The 10,890-nt window shown below is 42.8% G+C and overlaps 1 non-coding gene across 1 annotated transcript; it reads right to left on the bottom strand.

The window, feature by feature from the left end:
• Positions 1 to 10,504: 10,504 nt before the first annotated feature.
• Positions 10,505 to 10,578, bottom strand: trnat-agu (transfer RNA threonine (anticodon AGU)). The gene has a single exon. It is a non-coding gene; the product is annotated as a tRNA-Thr (tRNA).
• Positions 10,579 to 10,890: the final 312 nt, after the last annotated feature.

Genomic DNA, 10,890 nt, shown 5'->3' with positions numbered 1-10,890 from the left:
CTGAAATATCAACCTGTTTCCTCGCTGAAATTTCTCCACCTGTCGTAATAATATGTAAGGGACAGCACAGACTTACTAACATGTTGCTACAGTATACAGTAGAACTTCGTGAAATGATTGGTTAGGCTGGGATTATTCTCCTTGAAACAAAGGAGGAGGAGGGAACTTTATAATCACATAATAACAATTATAAACGTTCAATATTCGTGGGACCTTGACAGGTTATATACGGGCAGATGGCTTGCCCCATGCTCTGAGGAGAGCACCAGAGGACATAATCTCAGAATTAGATATTGCCCATTTAATTCAGAAATGAAGAGTAATTTCTTTGCTCAGGGGTCAAAGAATCTGTGACATTTTCCAGTAACCGCTGTTGAGACTGCGTGGTTGGGTATTTTCAAAATGTGCCAGATAGTTAATCAGAAAGATGATGAAACTTTGTCGAGCTAAGTGAGCAGAAACGATTTCAAGATTATCAGATCAACTATGTTAAAAATCCCACAACACCAAGTTATAGTCCAATAGGTTTAATTGGAAGCACACCAGCTTTCGGAGTGACTATCACTTGGTGAAGGAGCATCGCTCCGAAAGCTAGTGCGCTTTAAATTAAACGTGTTGGATTATAAGCTGGTGTTGTGTGATTTGTAACTTTGTACACCCCAGTCTAACACCGGCATCTACAAATCAGATCATCCATGAGTTCATTGAATGGTTGAGAAGACTCCTTGGGCTGAATAGCATACTTCCACTTGGTTTAACATTTCGTCTAACGCCTTATTTTATTCATAAGTTCAGAATTGTGAGGGGATGGGATGAAGTGACAGAAAACGTTCATTAAACAGATCAGACAGATCAGGAAAAAGCCTCATAAACTCAGGAAGAAGGAATGTGCTGTGACCTGGGGGCAACAAATGACACTGGGCCCAAGCACAGGTGGTTGTGTACATAAGCTGTGATTGCTGAAGGAGGTTGCTAGATCTTATACAGTTGGCAAGTCAGTGATCACGCTGCATAATGGATCCTTGTATGATTCGCACACAGCAGAAATTGGTGAAAGAATGAAATGTTTGTTTAATTGGAGAAGTTTTCTGCGGTTCCAATTCCGAGTGACTGTTTGAAATGCTGATCAGATCTTTGTGTGAAGTTTTTGGTTAAAATACTCATGAACAACCACACTGGATAAACTTGTGCTCCCGATCTCTTGTTAATTTTTTCTCTTTCTTTCGATGTAAATTCATAGAAAGACAAGATGGAATGTAGGGCGGAAAGAAAAATGCGTTCCTTCTCATTACACTAATTTCATCTATAATTGAATAGAATGAATGCTCTCACTCTTCATTTCGACTTTAATGTGGTGTCAATTATTTGTGAATCTTCCGTGCAGTGAAGGGCAAGATTCTCGATCCAGTATATACCAGAGTGTGAGGTGCAAAGGAAAACTACTAGAGCGGTGTGTAAAGTTAGCAACCAGAGTGTGACTCGAACCTGTGAATGTGGAGCAGAGCGAGAAAATAACCTAGCACCGTAATCTCACAGTCTCCTCTGCACATTTTGTAGTGGGGTGACATGTGACCTCATCAGGTTACATGTCGTGAAAGTCATGAATGAGAAAGTTCCAGAGCGGAATCGAATCCACACCATTGTGTTACTGCTTTCATTAGACTTATAATAACAGCAAATTCCAATAAATAGCCATGCTGGTCAGAATGAATAGCTGTCAGTAATACATTCTGAGTCAGAACTGAGTCAGAATGAAACAGGACAAGAATTTCCCGTCATATTTACACCTACATTTGACTCATAATTTCTTCAGTCACTTTTTCTCTCACGTGAAGAAGCAGCCATGGTGAGTGAAATAAAGGCGATGTTGTCGCTCAATGGCCTTTCTCATATGGCTGAACCTGAATTGGATTCAATCGCAAGAAATGCTGATTTGTTCCTTTCATTTTAATTTTGCTGAAACCTCACAATGTTCATTGTAATAATCAGAAGTGAATTAGATATATCTCATTGGAACGATTAATGTTGCATTCAAATTTGCTCTGACTTTATTTCAGTTTAAGGAAAATACTGCTTAGGAAAACAGAAGGTTAAAGTGCATAAGAAAACCCACCAGTTTTGATGCTCGTTGCATTAGCAGATTTCACTGAGTATTAAATGGACCAAACATCATGGTGTTTGTTCTCACATCCTTAAAGCATGTGATGAAAGCAGGAAGTCGACCTCCAAGCAACTGGTCACTTCCTATTCATTATGTAATATCTTCCCTTCACAATAAATAAAAATCCACTCAGTTCCATTTTCAAAGCTTTAGGTGGAGTATTATGCCAAATCTTTCAAAATGCAGAGTTTTGGAAGCGAATCTTATTCAGCTGCACACATTAAAGAAATTTCTTTGCATTTAAAGTCAACCGACTTAGACATTGTTTCGCGCAACTTCCGACCGACTACACCCCACCTCTGCACCTTTACCTAGCCACACGCTGTCTCTCTCCTTGTAAAATTTATTTCTTGTATGTCACCAAATGTGCCTTTCCAAATATTTTGAAAACAGATTCTCGGAGTGACAGCGATTCTGTTCTCATCATTTATTTGTCCTTCCAAGGTTTTATCAAAGGTATTGAATGCCTGACATCCAAATGTTTACTTACTTAAAAGAGGGAATTTTCCACCTATTTAGTCTGTTCAAACATTTCATAACCTGAAAAAAACCCATTAAGTTTTCCTTGGTTCAGGGATAACTGTTCTCAATTTTCCAAGAAGACAAGTGAATAAAATCTCATCCTCAGTACACCCCCATCAGCATCTTCTCTAAAGGCTTTACACCCCAGTAAACACCGTCATTATATATTCATAGAATCACGGAATCCTACAGTGTAGAAAGGGCATTTCAGTCAATCGAGCCGGTGTCGACTCTCTGAAGAGCATCTCACCCAGACCTAGCTCCCCTCCCTATTTCCTTATATTTCACCTGAAGAAGGGGAATCCCTCCCCCATATGATTTCAAATAAACCTGTTGGAATATAACCTGACGTCATGTGACTTCTAACCTTATCCCCACGTTACCCATGGCTTGTTCACCTAATTTACTTAATTCACTCCCTGGACACGAGAGGGCAATTTAACTTTGCCAGTCAACCTAACCCTCCCTCTGAACAGCAATGCGAATTACTGAGACAATGTTCCATCATACTGGGCAAATGCTGTATCATTTTGTAATGGTTTTCTACCCTGGTAACAGCCTCATCAAAACAAATGAACCCAAATTCAATGTATCGAAACGCTACTCTGTCCTTTACAATTTCATTCGTGCTGAGGGAAATGTTTCTGCACTCATATTTGAATGTGTTTATGTTGTTTCTTCCTCAGCTTCCTGCTTCTAGTAAACACTTCAATCCAGAACAAGTCTGTCATATGCTTTTCATTCCAACACAGTCACAAGGTGAAGTATGCAGAAGTCACGTGTTTGACTGTTCACTGACACTCTGCCTCCCTGAGAGTTGCAGTCCTTCCCCACCTTTAGGGAGAAAGTGAGGACTGCAGGTGCTGAAGATCAGAGCTGAAAATGTGTTGCTGGAAAAGCGCAGCAGGTCAGGCAGCATCCAAGGAACAGGAGAATCGACGTTTCGGGCATAAGCCCGTCTTCAGGAATCAGGATTCCTGAAGAAGGGATTATACCTGAAACGGCGATTCTCCTGTTCCTTGTATGCTGCCTGACCTGCTGCGCTTTTCCAGCAACACATATTCAGCTTCCCCACCTTTATTCAGGCAGCACTGTCCTTCCTGTGACATGCCCCATCGAGAATGGAAGGACAGGTATCAGTACCCGCACTTGGGAATGGAGCGACAGTTTTAAAATGTTTACATTGTCCCCAGCGGAAAATTGATCCCTGTGACAGGCGGGAACATTAACCATTATACTACTGAGGACAAGAATGTCAAAGGTAGCCCTTCAACTAAATGTGGCCACACTTGTCAAAAACAACTGCCTAATGAACTGAATCCCATTTCACAATGCTAACCCCACAGCCTTATATGTCTTGGGATCAAAGGTTCGCATCTGACTATTTATTCAGGTTATAAAGGATTCTGCCGCTTTGAAAAATGCAGACAGTGTATTCCAAATTCCAACCACCCACTGGCTGATAAAGCTTTTTCGCACATCTTCTGAAACCTTTCTGTCTTTCTCCTTAAATCTCTGGCCCCTGCTGATCGGTCCCTCCATCAATGGGAAACTCGTTCAGTCAACCCTGTCCAGACCCTAACTCAATCATGACTTGTCTACATCTCCTTTACACTGCGACAAACACTCCACTCTGTCCTGTCTTTCTTCACAACTGAAACTCTTCAGCCCAAACAATATCCCGGTAAATAACTCCTGCAATTTTCTCAGTGTGATCACATCCCTGCTATAATGTGACTTGCAAAACTGCACACAACGCTCTTGCTTGATCCTAATGAGCATTTGTTTTAAAACGTTTGGATTAGTGTGAGGGCTATTCTGGCTAAGCAGAATTTATTACCCATTTCGAATTGCCCAGAGATCAGTTGAGACTCAACCATATTGCTGTGAGTCTGAAGTCACATGCAGCCCAGACCAAGTAAGGATAGCAGATTCCATCCTGAAATGACATCAGTGAAGCAGATTTTTTTTCAACAATTGTCAATAGATCTATAGTAGTCATTAGATTCTTCCTCGCAGATATTTCTTGAATCCAAATTTGACGATCATGACATGGTGGGATTCAAGCCCGAGTACCCAGACTATTACCTCAGTCTCTGGATTATCAGTTCTATGAAATTATCACAAGACCAACGCAGAAAGCCATAAAAGCTGATCTTTAACAATAAAATGTCTTTTCACCTGAACTGCCCTGGGTATTTTCCATGAACCTGACGCTACAATTGTCTCTTGTCAGTAAAAGCTGCGAGATAGGGATTGATTTCACAACCGCGGTATCCAAATGGATCGATTTATTTGGAGGTCCCGATGGTGGGATTGGGGAACGTTCCCCCAACAACAGGAACCGGAGCAGCACAGACAGAACAGTATGAATGTGAAAGACAGTGATAGATTGTGCATTGCCTCAGAGAACTGGGGGGAGGGACGGAAAGGGGGTTTAATGATCGTGGGAAGGACCGGAATCTCTGACAACGGGTGTGTTTGAATTCTGATATATGAAACGCAGAGATGCGAGAGAGCGGAACTTGAAGGTAAAACAATTAATTTCTGACCATGTGTCACAAAAAGGACAACGGAGAGAACACTAAGTGCCGTGATTTGGTTTCAAATCGAGGTTGCTGTGGTCACAATTCGAAATACAGACACCACGATCACAGTAACCACAGAACAGGATGCTTGCAAGCAGCAATAAGTATACTAGCAAAGGAAATGTTCGCAAGAACAGCAAATGTACAATATCAGTACTCAGTGAACAGTGACAGACATGTGGGAACTGAGAATGAGCTGAATCTTTCAGTTCGATGTCCCTCAGAGGGTGTAGAGATCCCTTGAATAAGAATGTTGAAAAATGAGATTGATCGATTTCGACAAAACATCAAAGACTCGGGGAACAGTACAGGATATTGTTGAAATGTATGCTTCAATAGCATTTTAGCTTAACATCGGCACATCCGCTCATATCCAACCGGAAATGGGGATGGGAAAAATGCGCAGAGTTACTCTCTGGCTCCAGTGATGCAATCGGGGAGCGTGCTGTCCATCTATGATGGGATAGAGACGCAGGAAATTCCGAAGTTGAGTGTGCTCCTGCTCAAGGGAATGGTTGTCCCCGTTTATACTATCATAGCGATTTACACTGCATCTTTCTGACAGCTGAGTGGCACAAGTGGAGCGTGTTGAGCCCTTAACTTGCTAACACCAAAGCATCTGCGTCGTTCGGGAGCAGAAAGAACCCCACTGATAGATTACAATTCAAATGCCTTTGGCATAAGGTTCGTAGCAGTTTATAAGCAGCACATAACCCTGATCCCAAAGGACTGTGAGTATCCAGAAGAACAGTGAGCGATCGTTGAAGGTACGTTTCTCCAGACGATATTTGTCAACGTGACAAGCTGCAGCTGAGCTGGTGGCGATGCGATGGAAATTGCATGCGTCCGGACATTGTGCTTAATGTTAGATATCAGAGCAAATGGTTAACTCGAGTATGCGCGTTCGGAAACGTAAATGCTTTTTTTGTTGAAATCCTTTGCAACCAAAGGAAAGACTTTAGACTATCGTGTGATCGATAAGAAGCAGAAAATGCACAGCCGCCATGGTTGTGAGCAACGGCAATATAGGCATCTGCTTTCGCCGGCCTCCACCCATTGGGTGGTTAGCACAGCTGGTCAGAGCATAGTGCTCATAACGCCAAGGTCGTGGGTTCAATCCCCGCACTGACCATATGCAGCGCTTGTGTGGTTAGCAGCGTGGTGTTAGGGTTCACTGTCTGCAAGAGCTTGTCACATAATCGGTCAAGATGTGTACTCATTCGAAAGCCAACCATCGCTGCCATGGGGCATCAACTCGCAACTCCCATGCTGGATCACTGCTGTGTTTCCAAACAACGTGCTCCATGAAGCAGGGGGCGTCACCTGCACAATAAAACATTTGATGACTGGCGAGTGTTGTCTGCAGCAAAACAACCAGTCTCAATTGTTTTCACAAACAAATGCAAAACATGAAATATATGCAGTATTCGGCAGACCTGGCACAGTCTCGGAGGAGAACCAGAGTTCAGGCTTCAATTCAAATCAATGATTCGGTCATGTTATTTTCCTGAATCTCTGTTAATACTTGTCACACGACTTCCAGAGGGAATTCGTTCGCTTGCTCACCTTTCATGCATCGAAACTGGAGTTATCATATCACCAGCAATATCATAGACCCATTAATAAGAGCAAATTACTACGGATTCTGAAATCTGAAACCAAAAGAGAAAATGCTGGAGAATTCTCAGCAGGTCTGGCACCATCTGCAAGGAGAGAAAAGAGCTGACGTTTCGAGTCTAACTGATTAAAGATAAAGATAAAAACAAAGGTGGAGTATTATGGAGCTATTTATACCACGTTGAGAGAAGGTGAGTCAAGACTCCAGATGCAAAGGTGATAATGACAGTGCATGGAGAGATTAAAGGGAGATTAAGAGACCTGAATGACCCAGTCTGAAGCCAGCGCTATGTGACAAAATATGTGAGGGATGGGTGAAGCAGAGACAAAATGGAAAACAGGGGAGAAGGGCAGCAAAGCGGGAAGAGGAGAGGAAAAAGTTACTGAGAGAGTCGGGAACGAGAGAAAGAGAGACAATCAAGAAATAAGAGGTACCGAACAGTGAAAATAATCACAAATAAAAAAGATAAATAAAATAATTGAAATAAAATTTCCTGAAGTTGTTTGAATTCAACAACTTCAGACAATTTTACTTCATTTTTTTTAATATCTTTTTTATCATTTCACCTGCACTATCATAGAGCCATTAGATATGGACAGCACTGAAAACACAGTCTTCGGTCGCACTCGTCCATTCCGAACAGATATCCTCAACTGATCCAGCTGCGATTGTATGCACTTGACCCATTTCTCTCTAAACACTTCCTGTTCAAGTACACGTCCAGAATCCTTAAAAGTATTGGAATTATACCATCCATCACCAGCTCGTCTGGCAACTTATTCCTGAAACCCACCACCTTCTGCGTGTATCCGTTTTCCCTCACTGCCTTTCGAATTCTCACCCTCCCACACCAGATTTATACCCTCTACTTCTGCACTGCCTCACCTGAGCGAAAGGAGCTTGTCTATTTACCCGATTCATTCCCCTCACGCCCCTCTATAAAATCAGCTCCCAGCCTCTGACGCGCCAGGCGAAATAGAGAGTGAGTGTTCAGCCTGTAAACGTTTGCACCTTTTCCATTTTCAAACGTAGGATGTAGCATGCTCTCTGAAGCAATCATTTTAGCAGCTGACCTGTCGCTGACAAACTCTGCAGGAAGGCCTGATAACTTGCTAAATATGCTGTCAAACGAAGATTGCATAAGCAACATGAGTCATTGAGAAAAACGTGTAATTGACTTCTGAGCTGTTGCTGACACCAAAGCAACTGCGTCGTTCGGGAGCAGAAAGAACTCCACTGATAGATTACAATTCAAATGCATTTGGCATAAGGTCCGTAGCAGTTTATAAGCAGCACATAACCCTGATTCCAAAGGTCTGTGAGTATCCAGAAGAACAGTGAGCGATCGTTGAAGGTACGTTTCTCCAGACGATATTTGTCAACGTGACAAGCTGCAGCTGAGCTGGTGGCGTTGCGATTGAAATTGCATGCGTCCGGACATTGTGCTTAATTTTGGATATCAGAGCAAATGGTTAACTCGAGTATGCGCGTTCGGAAACGTAAATGCTTATTTTGTAGAAAAGCTTTGCAACGAAATGAAGTACTTCCGACTATCTTGCGATCGATTAGAAGCAGAAAATGCACAGCCGCCGTGGTTGTGAGCACCGGCAATATACGCATATGGACGCACGACTTGATCGCCGTACCCGTGATGACTGGTGGATGTTGTCTGCAGCAAAAGAATCAGTCTCAATTGGTTTCAGAAAAAAATGCAAAACATGAAATATATGCAGTATTAGGCAGACCTGGCACAGTCTCGGAGGAGAACCAGAGTTCAGGCTTCAATTCAAATCAATGATTCGGTCATGTTATTTTCCTGAATCTCTGTTAATACTTGTCATACGACTTCCAGAGGGAATTCGTTCGCTTGCTCACCTCTCATGCATCGAAACTGGAGTTATCATATCACCAGCAATATCATAGAGTCATTAATAAGAGCAAATTACTGCGGATGCCGGAATCTGAAACCAAAAGAGAAAATGCTGGAAAATTCTCAGCAGGTCTGGCACCATCTGCAAGGAGAGAAAAGAGCTGACGTTTCGAGTCTAACTGATTAAAGATAAAGATAAAAACAAAGGGGGAGTATTATGGAGCTATTTATACCACGTTGAGAGAAGGTGAGTCAAGACTCCAGATGCAAAGGTGATAATGACAGTGCATGGAGAGATTAAAGGGAGATTAAGAGACCTGAATGACCCAGTCTGAAGCCAGCGCTATGTGACAAAATATGTGAGGGATGGGTGAAGCAGAGACAAAATGGAAAACAGGGGAGAAGGGCAGCAAAGCGGGAAGAGGAGAGGAAAAAGTTACTGAGAGAGTCGGGAACGAGAGAAAGAGAGACAATCAAGAAATAAGAGGTACCGAACAGTGAAAATAATCACAAATAAAAAAGATAAATAAAATAATTGAAATAAAATTTCCTGAAGTTGTTTGAATTCAACAACTTCAGACAATTTTACTTCTTTTTTTTATTTATCTTTTTTATCATTTCACCTGCACTATCATAGAGCCATTAGATATGGACAGCACTGAAAACACAGTCTTCGGTCAAACTCGTCCATTCCGAACAGATATCCTCAACTGATCCAGCCGCGATTACATGCACTTGACCCATTTCTCTCTAAATCCTTCCTATTCAAGTACACGTCCAGATTCCTTAAAAGTATTGGAATTATACCATCCATCACCGGCTGGTCTGGCAACTTATTCCAGAAACGCACCATCCTCTGCCTGCAGCCGTTGCCCCTCACTGCCTTTCGAATTCTCACCCTCCCACACCAGATTTATACCCTCTAGTTCTGAACTGCCACACCTGAGCGAAAGGAACTTGTCCATTTACCCGATTCATTCCCCTCATGCCCCTCTATAAGATCAGCTCCCAGCCTCTGACGCGCCAGGCGAAATAGTGAGTAAGTGTTCAGCCTGTAAACGTTTGCACCTTTTCCATTTTCAAACGTAGGATGTAGCATGCTGTCTGAAGCAATCATTTTAGCAGCTGACCTGTCGCTGACAAACTCTGCAGGAAGGCCTGATAACTTGCTAAATATGCTGTCAAACGAAGATTGCATAAGCAACATGAGTCATTGAGCAAAACGTGTAATTGACTTCTGAGCTGTTGCTGACACCAGAGCAACTGCGTCGTTCGGGAGCAGAAAGTACTCCACTGATAGATTACAATTCAAATGCATTTGGCATAAGGTTCGTAGCAGTTTATAAGCAGCACATAACCCTGATTCCAAAGGTCTGTGAGTATCCAGAAGAACAGTGAGCGATCGTTGAAGGTACGTTTCTCCAGACGATATTTGTCAACGTGACAAGCTGCAGCTGAGCTGGTGGCGTTGCGATTGAAATTGCATGCGTCCGGACATTGTGCTTAATTTTGGATATCAGAGCAAATGGTTAACTCGAGTGTGCGCGTTCGGAAAAGTAAATGCTTTTTTTTGTTGAAAAGCTTTGCAACGAAAGGAAATACCTCCGACTATCGTGCGATCGATAAGAAGCAGAAAATGCACAGCTGCCGTGGTTGTGAGCACCGGCACTAGAGGCATTTGCTTTTGCCGCGCCAATCGCGTTTTTCGATTAGCTCAGCTCTCACCAGCGCACAAGCGCTGCACATGGTCAGTGTGGGGATTGAAACCACGATCTTGGCGTTACTAATACCACGCTCTAACCAGCTGAGCTACCCAACCAACGCATGCGCGCTGGCGAGAGCAAATGCCTATATTGCCGGTGCTCACACTCACGGTATCAGGGTTTTCTGCCCCCGGGGAGCCACCAGGAACTCTTGATAAACTTGAAGGTGAGACCCTGTGGGGAAGAGGTAGTCTTCCTAGTAGATACGGGGGCAGCACGGTCATCGCTGAATTTTAAACCAAAGAAAGTAGGAATGTCAACACAGTCAATTACTATTTCCGCGGTTAAAGGGAAGAATTTACTGTTCCAGTATTTGAACTTATGATGATAGAAGGTCCGAAGGATACAGTTACAGGGGAACTGTTGTA

The sequence above is a fragment of the Chiloscyllium punctatum genome, chromosome 33 (assembly GCF_047496795.1).
Source record: "Chiloscyllium punctatum isolate Juve2018m chromosome 33, sChiPun1.3, whole genome shotgun sequence".
Classification (NCBI taxonomy): Eukaryota; Metazoa; Chordata; class Chondrichthyes; order Orectolobiformes; family Hemiscylliidae; genus Chiloscyllium; species Chiloscyllium punctatum.
Note: the sequence above shows the minus strand (reverse complement) of the source record. Positions and strands in the feature narration are given on the sequence as shown.